The sequence below is a fragment of the Camelina sativa genome, chromosome 19 (genome assembly GCF_000633955.1).
Source record: "Camelina sativa cultivar DH55 chromosome 19, Cs, whole genome shotgun sequence".
In the NCBI taxonomy this organism is placed as follows: domain Eukaryota; kingdom Viridiplantae; phylum Streptophyta; class Magnoliopsida; order Brassicales; family Brassicaceae; genus Camelina; species Camelina sativa.
The window spans coordinates 11,014,022-11,029,711 of NC_025703.1; positions in this window are offsets into that span (position 1 = coordinate 11,014,022).

A 15,690-nucleotide genomic window follows, 5' to 3' on the forward strand; every position below is an offset into this window, starting at 1 on the left:
ATATCTCCTAATTACTTCATTACAATATTTAATGCTAACAATAAAAATGTATATGCAAATACCAAATTAATATTTACGTCAATATGTGTTTGTTCATTTTATCTGCAAAAAAAAAAAGAAAAATAAAAAGAATTATCATATTTTATAACTTATTTCTGAATCATATATAAACAATTCTAAAATTAAGATATTTTGAAGATAATGTATATTTGATTAGCAATATTTTTGGTACTATATTTTTTTGCATTTTTCATTATTTGGATTTTGAAAAACGTGCATTTTGTACTTAAGCAAAGAAGAAAAATTGTGTTTGGATATCTAGCGGAATGAGTTTGGGTATTAATATAAATTGAAAATTATTTCATTGACTGTTAGTAAATCATCAGTTTATTATTTTGTTAATACCATCCACATTTGAATATTAAGCATATCTAATTAAGTTTATTAAATTACGATTATGTAAAATAAACAAACAATACTACGGTATACCATATGTTATATTCTGAATTTAACAATTTAAACCGGTAAACCTAAATTTTTAAACCGGTAAACTTAAATAATATATAGATATAAGGGATATATATTTAAAATTTACAAAACATTAGTTATATATATAGTTAATCTACTAAAAATTACATTTTTATTTTACTTTAAAAAAATATAGTGGTTAAAACCTAGTTAAGTAATAAAAGGAAAACGAAAAAAACAGAAAAATAAAAATGGTAGTAACAAAAAGCACTACATGAATCACATTCTTCTTCTTCAATCCATGTTGTCAAAGCTAGAAAAGAATCATATTTCTCTTTTATTATATTATGTTTGAATGGAATAGAAAGACATATTAGACTTATGATGACTCTTGTCGGCCATTATTTCTTGGCCAACGATTTTTTCAGAAGATAACTTGAATCAAAAGTGTATTGCGCAAACGAATATATTATATTTTTCTTGGCACGATTAAAGGGAGACACAAAATCGAGTAAACCATTTAGGTTGCAATTGAAAAGTAAAGGCTATATATATGTATGATCCACCTCCCACCTATGTTTACGCTTAAAATTTTATTATTCGTATATTTGCTTTTCATTTCAGTTGTCAAACTTCTAAGTTTTTCCACTAGTACTATATGAAAATAATATACGATTTAATCACTGAATGCGTAGCTCTATAATTCTTTTTATTATTCATGTAATCACTTTCTAATATTTATTTTGATTTAATCAATTTCGTAGGTCTTCCACTACTAATATATGAACTATTTAATAGGAAAATGATGTGCGATATATTCTTCCATCACTAAATGCGTGACTCTGTAGTTTTGGGGCTGAAAGGGTTTTAACTTTTAACCCCTCCACTACTTGTATAGGCCACTTTCTCCCACGGTCGCCTCTTCGTAGATATGTACACGTACAAATAAATAAAATTGAGAAATCTTTGATTTTGTTTTTCTTTAATGTATATTAATTATCCTAACTATTTAGCTCTAATGATGTCTTTTATGTTTGTGTAGGAATCATAAATATTATTAAAAAAAATTCACAAAAGACATATTTATATATACGCCCATGACTTATGCTACCTTCCGTGCCGTGCCTAAAGAATTTCTTATGGTTGTGAGATTGATTATTGGGACATGATATGTATTTGAAGATGTTGTGTTGAATGAAGTTTTATAAGGTTTAGAACATGTGGTGAAATTTCTACTAAATGACTATAATGGATGAGACATGGATACAGAGATACATCATAGATGTCATAGTGGTGGTGCAATAGTTCAGAAAAAAGAGTTGACAGAACTAACACAGAGGATGAAGTAGAGCAGACACAATGATTAAGTAGAGCAGAGCTTAAGTAGTACTTGGTGATCGTGCTGACACAGTGATTAACACAAAGCAGAAAAGATAAGGTGTTGAATCAAGAACCTTGCAGTTAGATATATCCGAGGATGTATCAAACGTTTGAAGCAGTTCTTGTACTAGTCCGACGTTAATACAAGAAGTAGTACAAGAAGCTGAATTGAAGAGTTTGAGTACAAAAGCTTAAGGCCGACTTGGACAAGCCAAGTGGCGGTTGTTGAGCTGGATGAACATCTTCAATGGAAGATTCAAGATGGGATCATGGAGATAAACTTTCCTATTTGTTGTATACTAGGAAATTCCTATTTGTTGTATAATAGGAAAATTGTCAATCTTAGGGGTTGTACAATTGTTAATCTTCCAATTCTTATTTGTTGTATAATAAGAAAGTTGCTAACCCTAGGGATTGGACAATTGATATAAATACCGAGAAGGCGCTTCATGAAGACTTGCGCGCTTCAAGGTATTTTCGAGAGATGCACACAAGATGTGTGGTGTCGCCCCATCAACAAGATAGAGAGATCTTTTGATGGTTTTGTTGAAGATCTACACTAGTCGGAAAAGACAATTAGTGGTAGTCTTCTTTCATTGTAATTCTAGGAAAGAGTGTTGGGTGCCATATAGCAATTGTAGGTTGCAGCCTTTTCTAGTGAATGAATTCTAGACTAGGTCCGGAGATGTAGGTTATCTGAACCCCATTAACAAAGCTTGTGTCTTATTTACTTTATGCTTCTATATACTCAAAGTCGATCATATATGTAATTAGTTTAACCACAAATATGCGTTTTCAATTGGTATCAGAGCGGGTGCTCGATAGAGATTCGTTCTTGTTTTGGGTGAGATCCTGGATTTGTGGCTAGCAGGCCTAAAGTTGAAGCGGATGCGAAGAACAATGTTCATGATCATATAAGCAAAGAGATCGAGGGTTATGATTTGTGTGAAACTTCAAAATCATAGTGAAGACAAATTAGGGTTTGTATCAAGTTATCTATTAAGAATTTGCGGTGAAGAGAAATCATCATAAGTTACGGAGTTGTTGAGAAACATCGCATCTAGTTCTCTGTCGTGGTTGTCTGTTGATTTGAAAAAAAAGGAAAAACAAAATAACAACTATGCCATTAAAAGATCTTACTACCACGTGAGAGGGACGAAGGCGTAAAAAGTGTTGAATTCATCGGAAACTTCATAATCGTGATGTTCGTCTTGCTGCCAAGAAAAGCAGCTGTCAAGGAAGCATTGATGAAGGACGAATATTTTAGAGTTGGGTTTGGGTTATTCTTGATCCAAATTTTTTAGATAATCGAATCAGGCCCAGAGAAAGCCCACTGAAAAGAAGAATGTTTGAGAGAGAGGAGTCTTCTTCATCCTTCTCATGTTCGTCACTTTAAGTCGAAGAGAAGAAGGAAAAATTTAATCTTCTTGTTAGGTTCAGCTTCAATTTGGGTTACGAAGTTCATGAAATCAAGAGAAATGTCTGATTCGGGAGAATAAACGGAAGCATCACAAGTCTCTAGCTGAATTTGTTAAAGTGACAGGTTGAGCACGCTCAAAGAAGGAGATATCATATTTTGAGTTGCAAACAGGGTTGAAAATTTGGTGAAGTGTATTGAATCTTCTACAAGAATCAGTGGGAGGTCTTGAAGAAACAAGATAGAGGAATTTCGTGTTGAAAAACTCACCGGTAAAGACAAATCTGAATGTCGGAACGGAGTTATAAAATTTCCAAGTCTCAAGCTCAAGCAAAAGGAGAATCTAGGGATAGAAGTAATCACAGTCGAGACTGTGGGAACTTTGAGTAAAGTTAGTTCATCAGAGAAGGTGAAGTTTTGTTTCTGATTTAAACCTGAAGACCAAAGCACTCGATGGACTAAAAAGAAGAATACGAGATTGGGAGAGAGAGTTAGAGAGTTGAACAAAGGGAAAAATAAAAAAGGTCAGTTTTGTGAAACTAAAGAGCTCTCTCAAGTCATATACTTCCGGTAAAGAAAGGAGCAATTGGAGAAATTTTCTGTCGAGGATAGAATTGGTGGAGGTTTGTTTTAGAAGTTCGATGAAACTTCAATATCATCAACATCAGTGATAAAAGAAGTGAAGCTGTTTAGGCTATGGATTTGCGAGTCATCAAGATCACAAGTGAAAGTCGATGGTTGATTCTCCAGAGATTTTTGTAGATTGGTCAGAAACAGACATGATTCTCCAGAGGAATATACCAACATATGTAAAGTCTAGCTGAGATTTGCAATCGAATACACTATCAAAAGAAGAAAGAAGCACACCAGAGACATAAAAACAAGATGTGCTTGATCTGATTCATAGTTCGATGGGTTTGTGTACTCTATGTGGTATTTTGGACGAGTTCGGAGATTAATATTCACAGTTTCAACATGAGGTCTGAGGATTATCATTGATGGCAAAAGAAACAGATCACAGCTAATTAAATCTTGAACTGGGTTTCAGATTTATTATGAAGTTTCTGAAATGTGGAGAAAAGATTTGTCACCATCATGGAAGTTAATAGCTGGAATTTGTCTGATGTCGTGACTGTTTGTGAGGTATACTTAACGTGATCAAAAGAAAGGAGCTCTTTGATTAATAAGAGATGAAGTGCTTTCCGTGTCTTTGAAAAGAAGAGATTATCAATGAAGAATTCTATTTAAGCTGACATCAATACGAATGATGGTAACGAAAAGTTGACAAGCCCGAAATTTGAAAACAATCGGAGCAAGATGAAGATTAGAGATTGGTTTCTCAAGCTTCTGATATACAATCCACAAGGGGGAGAAAGATGTTAATAATGTTGAAACCATGAGCATCATAGAAAAAGATTCGTAAGAAAGAAATCAAGAGCTTGTTCATGTTCTTTGTCTTGTTCAAAGTAAAGGGAGTTTTGTTCTTGATGCAGCTAACAATGGTTCATGCCATGAGAAAGACAGATGAATCTCAAAGATGAGTCTATAGAATATGGTTCTTAAGGATATCGTTGGTATTTGTGAAAAAACGAAGAATGATGAAAAGAAAGAACATTTCGGGTTTCAAGAACAGTTTTTGTCTCGGGTTGCTACTTTCTGAGATCAGTTTCCTTGGCTTCAGACCTCAGATTCTAGCTTTGAAAGATGTTTCAGAAACTTTAAAGCAAGATATTTCCAAGGATATAAAGATCATCTTCCGATTCTTTGTGGTTTGATGGTAAATCGCTCTTAAAGTTGGCTGCTCGCTGGTCTGTTTTGTTATAGAGCTGTCCTACGGTTTTGATCATAACTCGCTAATCGTAAAACCAAATCGTGATCTGCTTCTTCATGTGGCTTCATATGACTGGTTTGGATGTTTTCACTGAATTTCATAATTTTCTGGAAGGTTTTGCTACTCCGTTTATGCTCTGCATCAAGACTGTATCAAGAGAGATATAAAAAAAAGGTGGTTTCAGTACAAGTTGATGGAGTCCTTGCAAGCTCAAAGAATAAGATCTACAAAAAGATATTTGGTTATTTTGATCAGGGGCTGAATAAAGGTCTAAAGCATATATGGTTCGAGTTATGTGCAAGTGATTCAACAACTTTACACACACAAAAAAAGATGATGGGGTTACAGATCCTAATGTGTTTGTGTTACTCATCTTGAGACAGAAAGTGGTTGTGAGAAGGACTCATTTATGTTGTTTATGGTCCTGGTTAAAATTGATATGCAGTTTTCAAAAGTTAATTGATAAAAGGTTTCAAGTAAGATAAACAGAAGAGCAAAGGTGGAGTTATGGTGTTAAAGAATCGGGAAGCCAATTCTGGTGCGTGAATCATCTAAGAGAGAAAGAGTAAAGAGAATTATTTTGGTCTCATGAAGAGAAGAGAATTCATGTCTGCAAATAACAAGATTAAGGTTATGATGATTACTGATCTCTTGGAGATTGTCTCCCAGGCAGAATTTTAGTTGTTTCAAGACAAGAAGGTGTGAAATAAATTCGTGAAGGCTAGTCTGCAGATCATATTTTTAGAGATGATCTCGATTGGTCATGTAAAAATGTATTTGTGATAAACAAAGATGATAAGGAAGGTTGTGTGTTTGAAGAGATAAAAAGAGATCAGTGAGGAAGAGAGAGCTGCAGCCATGGAGGAGAAGAACGAGAAGAGGAGATATGGACTGCATCATCAACCTAGATTAAAAAAAAAAAAAAGAAAACAGTTTCGAGATGTCTGTTTTAAGGCAACGTTTGATGGATGTATAGTAATCTGATCAAGCTGAAATTTTGTGAGGAGCTTTGTGATAGTACGGACTTGAGATTCAATGGTTGGATTGAAGTTTTGATGGTTGAATTGCATTTTATTCAAGGATCTTCAGTCTGTTCCGGAATCAGTCTATTAGAAGTTTCAGATTTGACCAGTTTCAGTGGAGACATCAAATGAGCGATCAATTGAACTCAAAATGAAAAAAAATTTTGCAGAGACATTCTAGAAGTGTAGAGCTAGTTTCTGATATTGTATGTGGAGTTTGTAAACATAGTCAAAGAATGGCGGTTCAAAGAAGTTAATTCGAAGACTTCTATAATTATGTTTTTCTTTGCAAAGTTTTGTATGGTGAATGTGAAAGAAGTTTCAGGGATCTTCAGTCTTTGAAGATTAAGACTTTTAGTTTTAAAAGGTGGGTATGAATACCAAGTGGAATGAAGCTTATGGACTGATAAGAAGAAGTTTATGTTTCTTTTAAGTGTCAAATCAGAGAATGTGTGAAGCCTTCATTTGGTGGTGTGAATATTGGCACAAGCTGCAGTTGGAGACAAAGAGTGGATGAATTCCTGATGATGCTTCTGAAAAACACAAATTTCAGTTGTGTTTTTTGGTAAAGGATCTGACTCACTTTTCGGGTAAAGTAAAAGGATTCCATGAAGCATATTTTCTGCAGGTTTTGGGGGAGATGCTGATTAATTTGAAGTACAAAGGCAATACAATTTTGTGGTGGTTGCTATTAAGATGATTTGTTTGAGAAAAGATGGCTCTTGTCATAGGTGAGGAATAGTGTTATTCTCTAAATTGAATGTTTGAAGATTTTGAAGATACAATTATAAGCTTGTGGAAATCACCATGAAGTTGTTAAAGTCAGAGAATTCATAGACAAAGGTCAAGCTTAAAACTCAGAAACTCTCAAGATGTCAAAACCAAATATCATTTGTTTGGAGTTTTGAACACATTGATGCACTCAAGCAAGGGGGAGATAAACAGAGTTGTTGGTTTGGATATAAGATGTAACGATCAGCTCACAAATATCATTAAAACAGAGGATAGTTGCAGAGCTAAGGTAGTCCAGATGGGAGTGAATATGATATGTTGTTTGTTTTTATCTTAGTTTGCACTCAAGTTGGGACAGAAGAGAATGTAAAGTCTGATGTGAACTAAGAGCAAAGATTATGGGGGAGTTCTACTAGTGATTAAAGGATGTGCTTGAGTATCAAACTAAGTTAAAAAGGGGGAGAATGAAGATGTTTGATCATACAAGACTATTACATGATGTAACACGAAGTATTGAGTGTGTGCTTGGGTTCTAAAATGCAGTCATCAAGGGAGAGATTGAAGATATTATGATGACTAGTTTTATAAGATGCATGGAATTGAAAAGTCAATCATCTAGGGAGAGATTGAGGAGAGATTGAAGATGCATAGCAGACTAGTTCTAATAGGTGCATGGATTATAAAACTCAATCACCATGGGAGAGATTGAAGATGTTGTGTTGAATGAAGTTTTATAAGGTTTAGAACATGTGGTGAAATCTCTACTAAGTGGCTATAATGGATGAGACATGGATACAGAGATACATCANAGTGGAGACATCAAATGAGCGATCAATTGAACTCAAAATGAAAAAAAATTTTGCAGAGACATTCTAGAAGTGTAGAGCTAGTTTCTGATATTGTATGTGGAGTTTGTAAACATAGTCAAAGAANCAGTTCAGAAAAAAAGAGTTGACAGAATTAACACAGGGGATGAAGTAGAGCAGACACAATGATTAAGTAGAGCAGAACTTAAGTAGTACTTGGTGATCGTGCTGACACAGTGATTAACACAAAGCAGAAAAGATAAGGTGTTGAATCAAGAACCTTGCAGTTAGATATATTCAAAGATGTATCAAACGTCTGAAGCAGTTCTTGTACTAGTCCGACGTTAATACAAGAAGTAGTACAAGAAGCTGAATTNGTGGAATGAAGCTTATGGACTGATAAGAAGAAGTTTATGTTTCTTTTAAGTGTCAAATCAGAGAATGTGTGAAGCCTTCATTTGGTGGTGTGAATATTGGCACAAGCTGCAGTTGGAGACAAAGAGTGGATGAATTCCTGATGATGCTTCTGAAAAACACAAATTTCAGTTGTGTTTTTTGGTAAAGGATCTGACTCACTTTTCGGGTAAAGTAAAAGGATTCCATGAAGCATATTTTCTGCAGGTTTTGGGGGAGATGCTGATTAATTTGAAGTACAAAGGCAATACAATTTTGTGGTGGTTGCTATTAAGATGATTTGTTTGAGAAAAGATGGCTCTTGTCAGAGGTGAGGAATAGTGTTATTATCTAAATTGAATGATTGAAGATTTGGAAGATACAATTATAAGCTTGTGGAAATCACCAAGAAGTTGTTAAAGTCTGAGAATTCATCGACAAAGGTCAAGCTTAAAACTCAGAAACTCTCAAGATGTCAAAACCAAATATCATTTGTTTGGAGTTTTGAACACATTGATGCACTCAAGCAAGGGGGAGATAAATAGAGTTGTTGGTTTGGATATGAGATGTTACGATCAGCTCACAAATATCATTAAAACAGAGGATAGTTGCAGAGCTAAGGTAGTCCAGATGGGAGTGAATATGATATGTTGTTTGTTTTTATCTTAGTTTGCACTCAAGCTGGGGGAGAAGAGAATATAAAGTCTGATGTGAACTAAGAGCAAAGATTATGGGGGAGTTCTACTAGTGATTAAAGGATGTGCTTGAGTATCAAACTAAGTTAAAAGGGGGAGAATGAAGATGTTTGATCATACAAGACTATTACATGATGTAACACGAAGTATTGAGTGTGTGCTTGGGTTCTAAAATGCAGTCATCAAGGGAGAGATTGAAGATATTATGATGACTAGTTTTATAAGATGCATGGAATTGAAAAGTCAATCATCTAGGGAGAGATTGAGGAGAGATTGAAGATGCATAGCAGACTAGTTCTAATAGGTGCATGGATTATAAAACTCAATCACCATGGGAGAGATTGAAGATGTTGTGTTGAATGAAGTTTTATAAGGTTTAGAACATGTGGTGAAATCTCTACTAAGTGGCTATAATGGATGAGACATGGATACAGAGATACATCATAGATGTCATAGTGGTGGTGCAACAGTTCAGAAAAAAAGAGTTGACAGAATTAACACAGGGGATGAAGTAGAGCAGACACAATGATTAAGTAGAGCAGAACTTAAGTAGTACTTGGTGATCGTGCTGACACAGTGATTAACACAAAGCAGAAAAGATAAGGTGTTGAATCAAGAACCTTGCAGTTAGATATATTCAAAGATGTATCAAACGTCTGAAGCAGTTCTTGTACTAGTCCGACGTTAATACAGGAAGTAGTACAAGAAGCTGAATTGAAGACGGTGATTTGATTTGCATCACGTTCTGGTTCTTCGTCGGGAAGAGAAACTATCGAGTACTTAGATCAAACAGAGGGNGAGGTGAGGAATAGTGTTATTATCTAAATTGAATGATTGAAGATTTGGAAGATACAATTATAAGCTTGTGGAAATCACCAAGAAGTTGTTAAAGTCTGAGAATTCATCGACAAAGGTCAAGCTTAAAACTCAGAAACTCTCAAGATGTCAAAACCAAATATCATTTGTTTGGAGTTTTGAACACATTGATGCACTCAAGCAAGGGGGAGATAAATAGAGTTGTTGGTTTGGATATGAGATGTTACGATCAGCTCACAAATATCATTAAAACAGAGGATAGTTGCAGAGCTAAGGTAGTCCAGATGGGAGTGAATATGATATGTTGTTTGTTTTTATCTTAGTTTGCACTCAAGCTGGGGGAGAAGAGAATATAAAGTCTGATGTGAACTAAGAGCAAAGATTATGGGGGAGTTCTACTAGTGATTAAAGGATGTGCTTGAGTATCAAACTAAGTTAAAAGGGGGAGAATGAAGATGTTTGATCATACAAGACTATTACATGATGTAACACGAAGTATTGAGTGTGTGCTTGGGTTCTAAAATGCAGTCATCAAGGGAGAGATTGAAGATATTATGATGACTAGTTTTATAAGATGCATGGAATTGAAAAGTCAATCATCTAGGGAGAGATTGAGGAGAGATTGAAGATGCATAGCAGACTAGTTCTAATAGGTGCATGGATTATAAAACTCAATCACCATGGGAGAGATTGAAGATGTTGTGTTGAATGAAGTTTTATAAGGTTTAGAACATGTGGTGAAATCTCTACTAAGTGGCTATAATGGATGAGACATGGATACAGAGATACATCATAGATGTCATAGTGGTGGTGCAACAGTTCAGAAAAAAAGAGTTGACAGAATTAACACAGGGGATGAAGTAGAGCAGACACAATGATTAAGTAGAGCAGAACTTAAGTAGTACTTGGTGATCGTGCTGACACAGTGATTAACACAAAGCAGAAAAGATAAGGTGTTGAATCAAGAACCTTGCAGTTAGATATATTCAAAGATGTATCAAACGTCTGAAGCAGTTCTTGTACTAGTCCGACGTTAATACAAGAAGTAGTACAAGAAGCTGAATTGAAGAGTTTGAGTACAAAAGTTTAAGGCCGACTTGGACAAGCCAAGTGGCGGTTGTTGAGCTGGATGAACATCTTGAATGGAAGATTCAAGATGGGATCATGGAGATAAACTTTCCTATTTGTTGTATAATAGGAAATTCCTATTTGTTGTATAATAGAAAAATTGTCAATCCTAGGGGTTGTACAATTGTTAATCTTCCAATTCCTATTTGTTGTATAATAGGAAAGTTGCTAACCCTAGGGGTTGGACAATTGATATAAATACCGAGAAGGCGTTTCATGAAGACTTGCGCGCTTCAAGGCAGTTTCGAGAGATGTACACAAGATGTGTGGTGTCGCCCCATCAACAAGATAGAGAGATCTTTTGATGGTTTTATTGAAGATCTACACTAGTCGGAAACGACAATAAGTGGTAGTCTTCTTTCATTGTAATTCTAGGAAAGAGTGGTGGGTGCCATATAGCAATTGTAGGTTGCAGCATTTTCTAGTGAATGAATTCTGGATTATGTCCCGGGGATATAGGTTATCTGAACCCCGTTAACAAAGCTTGTGTCTTATTTACTTTATGCTTCTACATACACAAAGTCGATCATATACGTAATTAGTTTAGCCACAAATATGCGTTTTCAGTATTTCTAATTACTCGATATTTTATATTTATATAATATAAATAGTAACATAGATTATATCCTAAGTTGATTATCGATAAACCTAAATTTGCTTATATGATAGGTTTCACTCAACTTCAAGTAATTAAGGTCAAACTGAAAGGACGTTCAATTTTAGTTGTTGTTGAAAAAGACGCTCAGTTTTTGCTTTTGCTTTAATCCGCCATAGTAAAAGGCTAAAAGCGACGTATGGTGATGAACCTGAACTTGAGATTTCGTTAAAACAAAAAAACACTTGTGTTTTGACCAAATTATTTGTTTCTCCAGGGATCTTTGCTTTTTTTAAGACCAATCAAAGCTTGGAACTTAGTGAGTTTCACTAATATGACAATGTGTGTCGACAATCTAGAGTCAAGGGTTAATTCCATTTTGTCGTACTTTAAGTTAAAATATTGCCCACTGAACCGACAATACTTTGTTTTACGGGTTTGTAATGAAAATAGGGTTTAAACAATTTTTTGTATAGTAGCATCGAAACTTACGTTTTAATCTTCTAAGAAGTGTACTGCGAGCATATTGTATACCAAATGTGGTTAATTGAATATACTCTACACTAGATAATCTAACTCACATCATACTGAAAAATTTAGAAAAAAAAATTTACTCAACAACTCAAATCCATTAATGTATGTTTTAGAAGGTTGAATTATCAACTTTTACTATAAAAATCTGATTACAGTTGTGATCTTATAAAGTCGAACACCAAATAACAATTGTATCAAAGCGACGAGACAAACGTAAACAAACTACAGACAAAATACCAAACGAAAACTTATTTATTTCCAATGTGTGCTAAGAAGTTTTAATGGGTTTAAAACAGTTTTTTTTCGGCCTAAACAAGATTAGCATAGAGTGAGATCATCAATGGGCCGAATCAAATAAAGGATGAGGTTATAGATGGGCTCAATAGAAAAGGTTTACGCAAAAGTGAATGCTCAATTCATTAAGTCACATGCGTACCGGTTAGATTTAGCGCTTGGAACAACGGTCCCAACATGGCGTGTGAAGTAGCCTGATCGGCTGATCCCATATTCCCATTCTAGTTTTTCCTAGAAAGTAAATTATAAAACACTCCTTGTAAATGTGCTCTATTTTATTCAAATCATATTATCATACTAGTAAATAATTTTTTACAATAGGGGGAAAAGCTGGTTAAACTTATCCATAAATACTTAAACTTTTTTTTGTGTTCCGATGTAGCATTATTATTAAGGGGTGTTTTAAAAATTACATCTTTTCTATGTCACTTTTCAATAATATGCTTTTATCTTATCCATTTTCAAAAATACTTGATTTTCTATATATAAAATGACTAAATTCTAAACCTTAAACTCCAAATACTAAATCCTACTTTATCAAAATCATATCTTAAATGTAAAATAGATAATTCAAACCTAAAAAAAAGTTTTAAAAAATAACTTAACATATTGTAATTATGTAAAAGAAGATAAAAATAAGAATGTTCAGAAAAAATGTATATATTTTTGAAAAGGAATAACTCAAAAAAGATATTTCTAACAAATTTTCTTATAAATTCATGTGTTTAATTATTTTATTTCTCCCTCCAATAAGTTTCTTTAACCAATGCAGTTCTATTAATCAATACACGCCATGTATTTCATTGATTTTTCTAATAACGAATTCTTAAGATAAAGAGAGATAGTAATAGTAAGCAATCCCTAGTTTTATCGGACTTAATCTAGAGAATGAATTCTTCAAGTCGTCATTTTATATTATCGGACTATTGGTGTATATGAAGGTAGCGTAGACTCTGCGTACCTATTGATAAACAAAGAGATGTGCTTCAACGTCGATTATAGCTATAGAAAATAACGTATTATTTAAGACAACAAAATCTTAATAATTTTTATATAGTACTAGATGTGATTCTTTATTACCTCAAAAAAGAAATATCTTTCATGTGATTCCTTGGTTATCTACATTCACGGATATCTATACCCTTCCTTGTCTTACTTGATTTCCATAAAATAATACAACTATGGTAATTAATTAGTGGCTACAGAAATGAAATAACATTGTTGTGTGTTTTATTCAAAGTCACGAAGTACTCTATAAGCTTCAAAATAAAGATTATAATACACCTAGTCCATATTTTTTTTAGTAATTGGGACATTGGGTCTATAGATAGGATTTTTGCCGATCCAAGTTTTGTAATATTTATGTGAATTCTACGAAGATCGAATGTAGATGACCGCTCCGTTTAAAAAATTAATAGTATTATTACTTCAGTGTGTATATGACACTTTTATTATATCATCGCCCTGCCACCGATCTTATGCATAAAATTGTTGTTAACAAATGATACGTTGATGCAGTTACTTTAACCATTTTTTTTCTTTTAAGACCAAACCTTAGTGGTATTGGTAGTACTGAGTGTGGATCGAAGTAAGTTTTGTTTTGTGAAACTATCACATGTAGTCATGTACTATATCGGTAGTTAATCCCATTTCCCGAAAGACCATGTACACAAAAATAAATAAGTTCTACGCGGATATATATATATATATATATATACATATATTGTTTACACTATTACAATTTACAATATTACATGAATCTGTTTCCCTGTATGAAAGTTTTCTTATATCAAACCATAAATGAACCAAGACCAATCAATTAATTAATAAAACGACCACCTATATATATTATGGTCGTTTTATTAACTATTGAAACCACTTAACAACAAACACAAACGCCGCGCCCATGCCTCTCTTTATACATACTATACTGAACGTAGTCATTAACCATATCGGCGTCTCTATATACATACTACATCGAACGTGGTCATAAACCTATAGGGTCCTTTCTTGGGATCATTCAGCATACTACTATACACTTATGTTTACATCAGTGAGTTACGACAACTAATTAAAGCTCTCCTGATAATATTATGCGGCCTCGTGTTTTTACAAAGACACAACCAATGTAGAACCCTACCTTTTATAAAGAAAAAGATAGATTATACTATGTCTATCTATATATATCTAAATTAGTTCTATGCCTTTGTTTTTTTCTTTTTGGAACCTAGCTTTTATATTTATATCTTTCGATCTCGTGCTACTTAGTTCAAATCCATTGTAAGCTAAGCACATCAAATCCCCAAAAAGGATAAAATTTAATCGCAGTATATAGTATTACAAATTAAAAGAATACATAAATGGTAAAGAGACTCATCTCGAGGCGACACGAGCACTTTTCCGGCTATTCCTCCCACCACACACCACACCACACCACATATCACCATGGAAACTCTACAAAGCCTTTCTCTGGATTCCCGTGATTGTGACTTCTTTCTCTCTCTCATTCTTTAATTTTTTCACCTCAAAGAATTTGCCACTGGTTTTCGTGTTTTTAACGTCTATGCCCTACACCCACAATTTATATTTCATGTCTAATTAAGTAAAACTTAGTTTCAGTCCCCATACCTTCTTCACTACGCTCTAACTAAATAAATCGCAGGCTTCAAATGGTTCTTGACGAAGTTTATACGCTTATGTGGTTATATAATAGTACTAGTATTGTTTGATTAAGTAGGGTTTAGTTAAGAGTTAAAGAACAATTTTGCTTGTTGTGGGTTAGTAGACTAAAAAATAAAACCACATCATCACCACCAAATATGTGAGATGGGGAATTTCGAGCGGCTCTCTTTTCCATTTAATCAACTATTGGTTTTGTAATTTATTACGTAAACATTTGCATTTAGGATTTCGCATAAGCTTCTTAATGGTGGCTAAATGTTTTGCACAATATTTCATGCATAAAATTCAGCAAGGACATAAGGTATAATCGCCATTAATATGCTTAGAAACACTAAGTAGTGGAATATCTAGGTTTAATATACGACTATTAATCAATTATTACCCTATTTTATTGAGAAACTTCAAACAAAAAAAAACCATCTCCTACAAACCATAACGGAAGTGAATTTATTTAAAAATTCAATAATTTGGATATATTCGACAAAAATAAAGTATTAATTAATTTTTAAATAATTTTTTCTTGTTTTTAAGCCTATCTAAATTCACATTTTTCTCAAGGGAAGAAGATTTTTTTTTTTTTTTTGGTTTTACAGAATTAAATACCTATATTAGAAAAACTCTATCTATAATTAGAAGAAATATGTTTGTTAGTTGTGTCCACTCTAATTAGAATTAATGTATTAATTTTCACCGATACTAATAGAGATACGTAACCAGGAGGAGGGATTTACATAACACCGAGACGTGGTAGTGAAAAACGAGTAGAGGACGGCAGCAAAAATCTGAATCATTTGGGGGGAAAAAAAAGAAAAGAGAGAGAGAGAGAGGAGTATGAACCGAGGGATAGCCGGTGACTATATTATCAGTCTGCAAATTACACATTCTCCTCACCTTTCC